The sequence below is a fragment of the Oncorhynchus masou genome, chromosome 1 (genome assembly GCF_036934945.1).
Source record: "Oncorhynchus masou masou isolate Uvic2021 chromosome 1, UVic_Omas_1.1, whole genome shotgun sequence".
In the NCBI taxonomy this organism is placed as follows: domain Eukaryota; kingdom Metazoa; phylum Chordata; class Actinopteri; order Salmoniformes; family Salmonidae; genus Oncorhynchus; species Oncorhynchus masou.
The window spans coordinates 64,584,893-64,596,599 of record NC_088212.1 but is presented as its reverse complement, the minus strand read 5'-3'; positions in this window follow the sequence as shown (position 1 = coordinate 64,596,599).

Genomic DNA, 11,707 nt, shown 5'->3' with positions numbered 1-11,707 from the left:
TCGCTCGCACTTAAATACACAAGCACAACAAAAAACTACTACCACAGGAAAACATGAACCAATGGAGGTTCCTTCTCCACATTCTGCAAGGCACTCAGACACCACACTGGCTAAGTCTTAATTTGATTCATCATCTATACATACACTTACAATCCTCTTGTAAAATGAAATTCACTTGGGGAGGGGGGAGGTTCTATAGTTTTCTCAGGGGGGAACTGAGCAAATGTAAAGTAATGCTGTCAGTTATTGTTTATTAGCAATACGGAAGATCCCTGCTGAAATCTAATTGAGCAATGGAGCCCCTCTTCTCTGACGCAGCCCCCGACCCATCCTCTCTCCCACACCAGAGTGAATGGAGACCCTCTTCTCTGACGCAGCCCCCGACCCATCCTCTCTCCCACACCAGAGTGAATGGAGACCCTCTTCTCTGACGCAGCCCCCGACCCATCCTCTCTCCTACACCAGAGTGAATGGAGCCCCTCTTCTCTGATGCAGCCCCCGACCCATCCTCTCTCCCACACCAGAGTGAATGGAGCCCCTCTTCTCTGACGCAGCCCCCGACCCATCCTCTCTCCCACACCAGAGTGAATGGAGCCCCTCTTCTGTGACGCAGCCCCCGACCCATCCTCTCTCCCACACCAGAGTGAATGGAGCCCCTCTTCTCTGACGCAGCCCCCGACCCATCCTCTCTCCCACACCAGAGTGAATGGAGCCCCTCTTCTCTGACGCAGCCCCCGACCCATCCTCTCTCCCACACCAGAGTGAATGGAGCCCCTCTTCTCTGACGCAGCCCCCGACCCATCCTCTCTCCCACACCAGAGTGAATGGAGACCCTACATGGAGCCAGGCCCTTGCAGCACCATGCAACAGGTTCCCAATTAACCCCTCAAGCCTCCTGCTTGTCCCCAGTGGACCCAGGATAGGAGTCATTGCCCTGCGCCACCCGTTTCACTTCCCCGTCCCGGCTTGACTCCCGTCCCCGCGTCCAAACATGATTCATCTCCAACCCGCGTCCAAACATGATTCATCTCCAACCCGCGTCCAAACATGATTCATCTCCAACCCGCGTCCAAACATGATTCATCTCCCACCCGCGTCCAAACATGATTCATCTCCCACCCGCGTCCAAACATGATTCATCTCCAACCCGCGTCCAAACATGATTCATCTCCAACCCGCGTCCAAACATGATTCATCTCCAACCCGCGTCCAAACATGATTCATCTCCAACCCGCATCCAAACATGATTCATCTCCAACCCGCGTCCAAACATGATTAATCTCCAAACAGAGGCCATTCCTCAAAACAGACAGATATGGACTCTCCAAGACACAGGCATTACCTGAGGTCTGCATTATTGGACCAGTATTTATTCATGACTGCATCGATAAATGCATTATGCATTTACAATGTTATAAATGCCCCAACAATGATTAAGATCCAATTTACAGTACAGTCATCATACCTACTTATTGACATTTGTAGGAATCAGCAATGCCGGGGAACAGGTGTGACACAGCATAGCATAAGGGCTAGATTGCTCAGAGACAGAGGCGGCCCTATCATTTCTATGATTGGCAGTTGTCCTAAATATAACGCATATAAAGTATAGACAGCCTACAAGACTGTTTTAATCACGTGGACTGGAATATGTCTGTGTCACCTCTGGAGATAACATCAATGAATGTGCTGACTCAGGCACTGGATTCATAAAAAAATGCATAAATGATGTGATACCGATAGTGTCTCTCAAAGCGTTCCTGAAATGAAAAACGTGGATTGATAGCAGCCTTGCAGGAAAACTGAAAGAGAGAGATGCTGCTTCTAAAAAGGGCAAGGTGACCGGGGCCAATAGTTTGGTTTAAACAACGCAAATTGGACATACGCAGATCAATCAAGATGGCGAAACACAAGTATAAGGACAAAGTGGAGTAGCAATTCAGTGGGTCGGACCCAAGGCGTATGTGGCAGGGGCTCTTAACAAATGCAGATTGCAAAAAGAAAGGTAGCCACATCGCAATCACCAACACCACCCTACCAGAGGAGCTTGACATGTTTTTCTTACAATTTGAGCACAATGACCCTGAGCTGTAGAGGAGAGCCCCCGATGACAATGTGGGCTAAACAGTCTCCCCGCTGAGGACGTGTTAACCCTCGCAAGGCTGCCGGCCCAGGCGGCATCCCAAGCCGTGCCCTCAGAGCATGTGCAGACCAGCTGGCTGTTGTGTTTTCTGACATTGTTAATATCTCCTTAGCTCAGGCCGCTGTACCCTCCTGCTTCAAGTTGTCCACTATCATCCCTGTGCCCAAGAAAGGGAAAGTAACTGTACTGAATGACTTCCGGCCAGTAGCACTCACTTCCGCCATCATTAAGTGCTTTGAGAGGTTAATCAAAGACCATATCACCTCCTCCTTCCTCGACACTCTCGACCCTCTCCAATTCGCCTACCTCCCTGACAGATACACGGACGACGCAATTGCCTTTGCAATGCACACTGCTCTTACCCACCTGGACAAAAGGAATGCATATCTGAGGATGCTGCTCTTCAAATACAACTTGGCCTTTAATACCAACTTATCTCAACTCACTGGTCACCATTGCAGCACCCACCCGTAGCACGCGCTCCAGCAAAAAAAAAAATCACTGAAGCTGGAGACCCATATCTCCCTCACTATCTTTAAGCACCAGTTGTCAGAGCAGCTCACAGATCACTGCACCTGTACATAGCCCATCTGTAAATAGCCTGTCCAACTACCTCATCTCCATACTGTTTTTTTTCTTCTCCTTTGCACTCCAGTATCTCTACTTGCACATTCATCTTCTGCACATCTATCACTCCAGTGTTTAATTACTAAATTGTAATTATTTCACCACTATGACCTATTTATTGCCTTACCTCCCTTATCTTACCTCATTTGCACACACTGTATATAGACTTTTTCTCTGTTGTGTTATTGACTGTATGTTTGTTTATTCTATGTGTAACTCTGTGTTGTTGTTTGTGTTGCACTGCTTTGCTTTATCTTGGCCAGGTTGCAGTTGTAAATGAGAACTTGTTCTCAACTAGCCTACCTGGTTAAATGAAGGTGTATTTTTTTAAATACCATAGTAACCTATAAGCTCATTACAAAGATCACGGCCCTGCGTCGAACTACTCCCTATGCAACTGGGTCCTGGACTTCTTGACGGGCCTCCCCAGGTGGTGAAGGTATGCAACATTACCTCCTCAACACTGGTCTCAACACGGAGGCCCCACAAGGGTGCTTCCTCAGTTCCTTCCTGTATTCCATGTATACCTACAACTGAGACAGAGGAATTAGATCATTTATTTTGGTACTGTCCAGATGTAGCTTGTTTTTGGTCACTGTCACGTTCTGACCTTTATTTCCTTTGTTTTGTCTTTATTTAGTATGGTCAGGGGGTGAGTTGGGGTGGGCAGTCTATGTTTGTTTTTCTATGATTTTGGGATTTCTATGTTTCGTCCTAGTATGGTTCTCAATCAGAGGCAGGTGTCATTAGTTGTCTCTGATTGAGAATCATACTTAGGTAGCCTGGGTTTCACTGTTTGTTTGTGGGTGTTTGTTTCTGTGTCTGTGTTTGTTCACCACACGGTCTGTTTTCGGTTATTCACGTTACGTTTATTGTTTTTGTATTTAAGTGTTCAGTTTGTCTTTAAAATAAACATCATGAACACTTACCACGCTGCATCTTGATCCTCCGATCCTTCTCACTTCTCCTCCTCAGATGAAGAGGAGGAGGAAAACCGTTACAGTCACAGGTCAGGGAACATTTACCTGGCATTTAACTCCACAGATAGCCCTACTGGGTGATTTGAAAAGTCATAGTCAATCAATCAATAATATAAGAATACTTTACTACAATTTTTTTTTTATCTTGGGAAGGGTTGAGAGACAGCTGGGAGGGGTTAAGAGAAAGATGGGAGGGGTTAAGAGAAAGATGGGAGGGGATGAATGGAGCGGGACTGATAACAACAAGATAACTAACGTAAAAGAAAACAGTGTCCATTAAATGTATATAGGTTCAAAACGTTTGTGAAACAGCAAAGTTAAATATGTATGGCAAATAGAAATCAAACTGGATGGACAGGTTGAGAGTAGAGGAGGGACAAGACTAAAAACAAACAAAATATAACTATTGTCTGTAAAATGTATGTAGTATGTATAAGCTTGAAGTTAAATCATAAATGTTCATTCATTTATTCCAATTAGGGGAGAGGTGGTAGGATTAGTGGAAAATAGTTTAACAAATATATGTATATATACAGTACCAGTCAAAAGTTTGGACACACCTACTCATTCAATGATTTTTCTTTATTTTCTACTATTGTCTACATTGTAGAATAATAGTAAAGACATCATAACTATGAAATAACACATATGGAAACATGTAGTAACCAAAAAAGTGTTAAACAAATCAAAATATATTTTATATTTGGTATTCTTCAAAGTAGCCACCCTTTGCCTTGATAACAGCTTTGCACACTCTTGGCATTCTCTCAACCAGCTTCATGAGGTAGTCATCTGGAATACATTTCAATTAACAGGTGTGCCTTGTTAAAAGTTAATTTGTGGAATTTCTTTCCTTAATGCATTTGAGCCAGTCAGTTGTGTTGTGACAAGGTAGGGGTGGTATACAGAAGGTAGCGCTATTTGGTAAAAGACCAAGTCCATATTATGGCAAGAACAGCTCAAATGGGTAAAGAGAAACCACAGTCCATCATTACTTTAAGACCTCAAGGTCAGTCAATTCAGAAAATGTAAAGAACATTGAAAGTTTCTTCAAGTGCAGTCGCAAAAACCATCAAGAGCTATGATGAAACTGGCTCTCAAGAGGACCACCACAGGAAAGGAAGACCCAGAGTTACCTCTGCTGCAGAGGATAAGTACATTAGAATGATCAGCCTCAGAAATTGGAGCCCAAATAAATGCTTTACAGAGTTCAAGTAACAGACACATCTCAACATCAACTGTTCAGAGAAGACTGTGTGAATGTGTGAAAGGCCTTCATGGTTAAATTGCTGCAAAGAAACCACTACTAAAGGACACCAATAAGAAGAAGGTACTTGCTTGGGCCAAGAAACACAAGCAACGGACATTAGACCAGTGGAAATCTGTCCAAATTTGAGATTTTTGGTTCCAACTGCTGTGTCTTTGTGAGACACAGAGTAGGTGAACGGATGATCTCAGCATGTGTGGTTTGCACCGTGAAGCATGGAGGAGGAGGTGTGATGGTGTGACGGTACTTTGCTGGTGACATTGTCTGTGATTTATTTAGAATTCAAGGCACACTTCACCAGCATGGCTACCACTGCATTCTGCAGTGATACACCAACCCATCTGGTTTGTGCTTAGTGGGACTATCATTTGTTTTTCAACAGGACAGAGACCCAACACACCCTCAGGCTGTGTAAGAGCTATTTGACCAAGAAGGAGAGTGATGGAGCGCTGCATCAGATGACTTGGCCTCCACAATCACCTGACCTCAACCCAATTGAGATGGTTTGTGATGAGTCGAACCGCAGAGTGAAGGAAAGCAGCCAACAAGTGCTCAGCATATGTGGGAAATCCTTCAAGACTGTTGGAAAAGCATTCCTTTTGAATCTGGTTGAGAGAATGCCAAGAGTGTGCAAAGCTGTCATCAAGGCAAAGGTGGGCTACTTTGAACAAAATAAAATATAAAATATATTCTGATTTTTTAAACACGTTTTTGGTTATGGTATGATTCCATATGTGTTATTTCATAGTTTTGATGTCTTCACTGTTATTCTACAATGTAGAAAATAGTAAAAACAAAGAAAAAACCCTTGAATAAGTAGGTGTTTTCCAAACATTTGACTGGTACTGTACATATTAAAAATATATATACATATGGGGGATTGGAAATGATGCAAACAATTACATTGATGGAAGCTGCAATTTATCTGCAATGTTAAAGCTTATCTAACCCCTGAAAAAAAAATGTTTTTAACTCTCCCTCAAAATTTTCAAAACAAAGGAGCTGATTGTAAACTTCAGGAGGAACCAGACTGGACACGCCCCCATCCTCATCAATGGGGCTGCTGAGGAGACGGCCAATAACTCCAAATTTGTCTGCGTACACATCTCAGAGAAGCTGAAATGGTCTAACCAGGCGGATACCGTGGTGTAGAAGGCACAGCAGCAACTCTTCAACCTCAGGATGCTGAAGATATTCGACCTGTCTCCGAGGGCCCTCACAGTGTTCTACAGGAGCACAATCGAAAGCATACTGTTGGTCTGCATCCCAGCCTGGTACAGCAATAGGTGCAGCCGAACGCACCATTGGGTGCACACTGCTTGCCCGATAGGACACCTACAACACCCGGTTTTGTAGGAAGACCAAGAAGATCATCAGGGACCCCAGCCCCCAAAGCCATGCCCTGTTCTCCCCGCTTCAATCATGACAAAAATCGGAAGACTGGCCAATAGTTTCTACCCTCAGATCATCAGGCTGACTAGCAGTGGCTATTCAGCTACCTGCTCCCCCTGCTACTCCCCCTATGGACCCCCCCCCAACAGTCTTTACTCTGCCTCCACCCAATGGACATGTATTTATTGATCACTGCTACAGTGATGATGTCTATAGTGCTACTTCTATTTCTATTGCTGTTGTTTTTTTATGACCATTTTTATTATTTTATTTCACTTAGTCCTGCAGCTCAGAGCCGAAGATTTGAACTGTACCTTGCAATCCCACCTGCAACCCCTGTACATGTGACTATTAAACACAGCATTGCTCTAAGCCAGCGCAGTGGTGGAGGCCCGGTCCAGACGTAGTGAAGCATGACGGTACTTTCATAACAAATGAGGGCCTTATGCATATATACTCTTTGTTCCCCTCTCCCAAAAACACCTGCACTTCTCTGGGATTAGCCTCCACTGCATTGGGGACAATCACAAAGATGATTAACTTGTTGAGACCAACAGGCAGCATGATCAGGCACAACAACTATCCCTGCTTGCTCACCTTCTGCCCCACTTATGAAATCAATTGCCATATATTGGCACGTGAATGAAAAACAGGCATGGAAAAAAAGGAATTATGCTGGATTGGTCTGTTCAGTATTACCCAGGTGGGCCATTGATGGTGAGCGGTGGGAAATTGCTTTAATTGCTCTAAATTGCTCTACCAGGGCTAACTTTAACACAGAGAGTTGGAGACAAGGACTTAGAGTTGAGTCATGCTTTTGAAATGAACTTTGTCATTGTTTTTGATGCTGGTGCAGCAGGCAGGCAGAGCAGAGGAGAGGACAGACTGTGCTGCTGTTAGGGAGACTCATATAAAGTATCCGTGCCTGTATCCCTGAGGCTGGCAAGAAGAGATTAGTCATTTTTCAGGTTGAACACCCAAGCAAACGTAGCTTTTTCTTTCACTAAAACTGGTATAGAACTGTCCAACTCACCCTCACCACTCAATGAATGGTTCCTAACATCAAAATAGTTGTGCATTAACTATCATCTATGATCATCAGCAAAATCATGCATTGTAAAGTAATTATAAAGCCTGGGACAGTGGGTCCTAGTCTGTAATACTTTGCAAAGACTTAACTTCTGGCATTAGACGTCTCCCTCCATAAGCCTCTTTAAGAGCCTTCCCCACTAATGACCACAGGAGATCAGAGGGCCAGAGGATCTGAGTCGCCTAGTTAAATTGTGTTATTTTGATGACACTTTCTGCTTTTTCATGTCATGGTGTCTTTGGCCATCATCATGTAGTTTTGGGGAGAGAGGGAGCAGAGAGGGAGGAGAGTCAGCCAGGCAGCAGTGAGCCCTACCCTGCTCTGCTTCAGAGAGCCAGACAGACACTGTGATCACAGAGCTGCTGTGCCTGTTTTCCCTCTCTGGGGGCTTAATGACGACCATGTCACTGCACAAGGTTATGCACTCGTATTCTCATGTGGGCAGCTGCAGTGTAATTGCCAGGTGTTTCTTTTATCAAGTCGTTTCGTAGCTGTCTTTGGCTGCAGCTGCGTTATTTCCTGTTACGACTAAGAGAGAGAGGAGAGAGAGGATCTTCCTGTTTTGCTCCTCACCACTTTTGCAACTTCTACAGTTCTTATGAGGCCAAAATAAAGTACATGGTGTCATGTTGGGGCTAAGAGGTGCTTAGTAGAAGGTTAAGTGTTCTGTTGTTGAGTGTAGAGGAAGCAGGAAGAGCCCTCTGAGAGCCTGGGTGGGTGTTGCAATAGTCAAGTAGTCAATGCATACATGATGAACCTATGCTCTGCCCACATACATAGATTTAACTGGGGCCCTTTTCCAAGAACGATTTGATATTCTGTATAGTGCTTTGAGTACTGTACATTATTGGCTTGTTGGAGATTGCATTTCAGAGCGATAATAACCGTCTGGCATTTTGTCCCCTCGACTGGGCACACTTAAAAGTAGGTTCTCTTTTAGAATTGTTCCTGCTTGGTGGTTACCGAGTGCTGCCTATTGATTATCCTTGGAGGCTTATTTCGTTTCTTGGAAGAGGTGTTTCAATTCACAACAAAGGAACACCATGTAACTCTATATGTAATGCTATTTTAGTGTCCTGTAACTTTTTATAGGACGATATCATCCTACATAAATGTGTGTATGTGTGTGTCAGAGACAGAGAGATAGGGAAGTAGGAGTGGCTAGACCTGCGTGTCTGGTGGTGTACCGACGTGAATAACAGCAGAGAATGACAGCCATGCTCCTTACTGTACTAAGTAAACACATCACAGGACCGGGTTGGGATGACATTTCTGCCGTGGCGGGCGGGACGAGGAGCTAGAGTCCTGCGTTGTTTGTTTTTTGGAGCGGCGGGGCGGGAACGAACGCTGCATTCTCATTGCTCAGGTGAAGAAAGGGCACTCCTCTTATCTCTCTGGTGGAGGAGAATCCAGGGGTTGAAAGGGCTGAGAGTGAATACTATATCAGCTTGATAAAGACCTGAGAAGTGCACCATGAAAAGAATAATATGTCCTTCCCTTTATTTATTTATTTTTGTCCCAGCATATTGTTGTCTCGAAGGGCACATTGAAGATGCAAGCAGAATCACAAGTCCTCTGCTTGTCTTTACCCTCTTCCAAATCCACACCTGCTGCCGTTCCTGTAGAATGTCACCATAAAGTTTTGGGCCTTCTCATCCTTAAAGTTGTCATCCTAATTCCCCTTAGGCCTACATGTCCCTTAGTCATTACTGTAAGCTTGTGGGTGGAACCCAGGGTTGTTATAACAGGATACAGCGACCTCTAGGGAATGTCAATCACTTGTTTATTTTATCACTTTGTTTATTTTATTTATTTAACTAGGCAAGTCAGTTAAGAACAAATACTTATTTTCAATGACGGCCTAGGAACAATGGGTTAACTGCCTGTTCAGGGGCAGAGCGACATATTTGTACCTTGTCAGCTTGGGGGTTTGAACTTGCAACCTTCCGGTTACTAGTCCAACGCTCTAACCACTAGGCTACCCTGCCGCCCCAACGTCCAATTAATATGGTAGTATAATTTGGACCACTTAGGTTCACTCACACTCATACGCTAAGTAACAGCATCGGCTATTACATGATGTGACCCTATAGTGAGTCATGGTGCGATTATCCATCCACTGTCGTGTCCTCCAACCACATGCAGTAGTGTTATGTAGTCATGCACTGCATCGCGCCTGCAGAAGGGCGCTCTAGTGTAGTCTGTAGGTCATGTGTGTGTGTATGTACGCTGTGAAGGTGTCCTATGAGAGACGAAGACGGAGGACGGGAGTATCACCTTACCGGAGGTCTAGCTGGTTCATTGCAGAGGACATTAATATGCAGGGAGCAGCGCAGCAACAGAGCTACACGGTCAGGGTATGCTAGTAGGTGCCAGGCGCACCGGTATGAGTGTGTCAAGAACTGCAGTGCTGCTGGGTTTTTCACGCTTAGCAGTTTACAGTGTGCGTCAAGAGTGGTCCACCAACCAAGCATTGGAGTCAACATGGGTCAGTATCCCTGTGGACCGCTTTCGACACCTTGTATGCCATGCCCTGACAAATTGAGGCTCTTCTGAGGGCAAAAGGGTTTGCAACTCAATATTAGGAAGGTGTTCCTAATGTTTTGTGCACTCAGTGTATAACAGTGAATGTCTGAGAGCACCCAAGCATCTGCAAATATATCTTCCAACTAGTGTCAATCATTGCACATTTGCCCACCATGGCAGCCACTAGGTGGCATTAATTTGTAGCTTTCGTCTTTCAACCTATTTGACTCACACTAATGGTTAATGCCATTTGTGTGAGTCCATTGTTCTGATGATGAATAGAAACAAAATACAATTTGTGCTCATTACAAACTCGGTCATTAGAGGACCCTTTGTATTGATGATGCATTTGGTCCAATGCATTTGTTCTGAGCCTTGCCCAATAGCCTGTCTCTGAAACGCTCAGCAGAAAGTGGGGATGAGATTGGACAGAAAAATGAAAGCGTTTCCAAAGAGCCGCCAGTCATTGAGTCAGTGAATAATACTGTGGAGTCAGGCTTGTTTACAGGCATTACTGTTCTGCCTCTGGAAAACATCCTGCTCTTTTCTATCTTAAAATTGGTCTGTTGTTGTGAACAATGGTAGACTGAAGACCAGTCAAAACGCTTGAATCTCAACTGGAACTGCCTGGGGTAGATGTTCACTGTTTCCGGTATATTCTCTTTTCATACACAGAATTGTCTTTGTAACTGTGTATTTGCAGGACTTCTGGAGTGATGTCTTCGACAACAACATGTCAATGTAATCTTCCTGTAATGCTCCGGGTGTCGTGGGTGTGGAGTCAAAAGCAGGAGACAGAGAGTTCAATGCTGTGCGTCTTTAATAGCACCAACACAGGGAATCAAAATGTACAACGAAAAATACACGACCAAGTACTAACACGTACCTCTACAACAGAGCCGAAGGTTACATTGAAATAATCCTGCACAACAACCAGGCGGGCCGGCTGTCTAATAAAGACAAACTAATTAAACATAAACAGGTGCTACCACTAAACATACAAGGAGGGGGAGGAAAGACAATCAGTGGCAGCTAATAGGCCGGTGACGACGACCGCCGAGCGCCACCTGCCCGGGAAAGTGAACCACCCTCGGTCGGACTCGTGACACTTCCGCTGGCCTGTGCCCATGGATATGTTAGCCGGTTGTATGTGTGCCTTCAGGGATAGGAATAGAGGTGTATACAGGGTTAATGTCCTGCTGTGTGGTGGGAACAGTATACTGTAGATCTAGGATGTAGAAGGGAGGTGTAGAGACTCTGTTGGTCTGTGTGTGTGACACCGTCTGGACCTACGACCATGCCTCTCCACAGACCGGGACTGACATGGAGAAAGAACATGCCCCTCTGTCTAGGGTCTGTATCTATATCTGGTGAAGTGGAACCAGCAAAGGTTTATCCTCACACCGTGTGGCGTCAGGAAATGCCTGGACAATGTTTTAACCTGCCCATCTAAATCCCAAATGCCAGAGCTCTAAATCAGGCAGCCGAGAACAAATGCTCTAGCCGTTTTTTGGCTTGGCCCTGCATATGGGTCTGCACGGCTCCCTCCCTCTTATTTCCCCTCTCTCTCTCTCTCTCTCTCTCTCTCTCTCTCTCTCTCTCTCACTCTTATTTCCCCCCCTCTCTCTCTCTCCCTCTTATTTCCCCTCTCTCTCTCTCTCTCTCTCTCTCTCTCCCTCTTA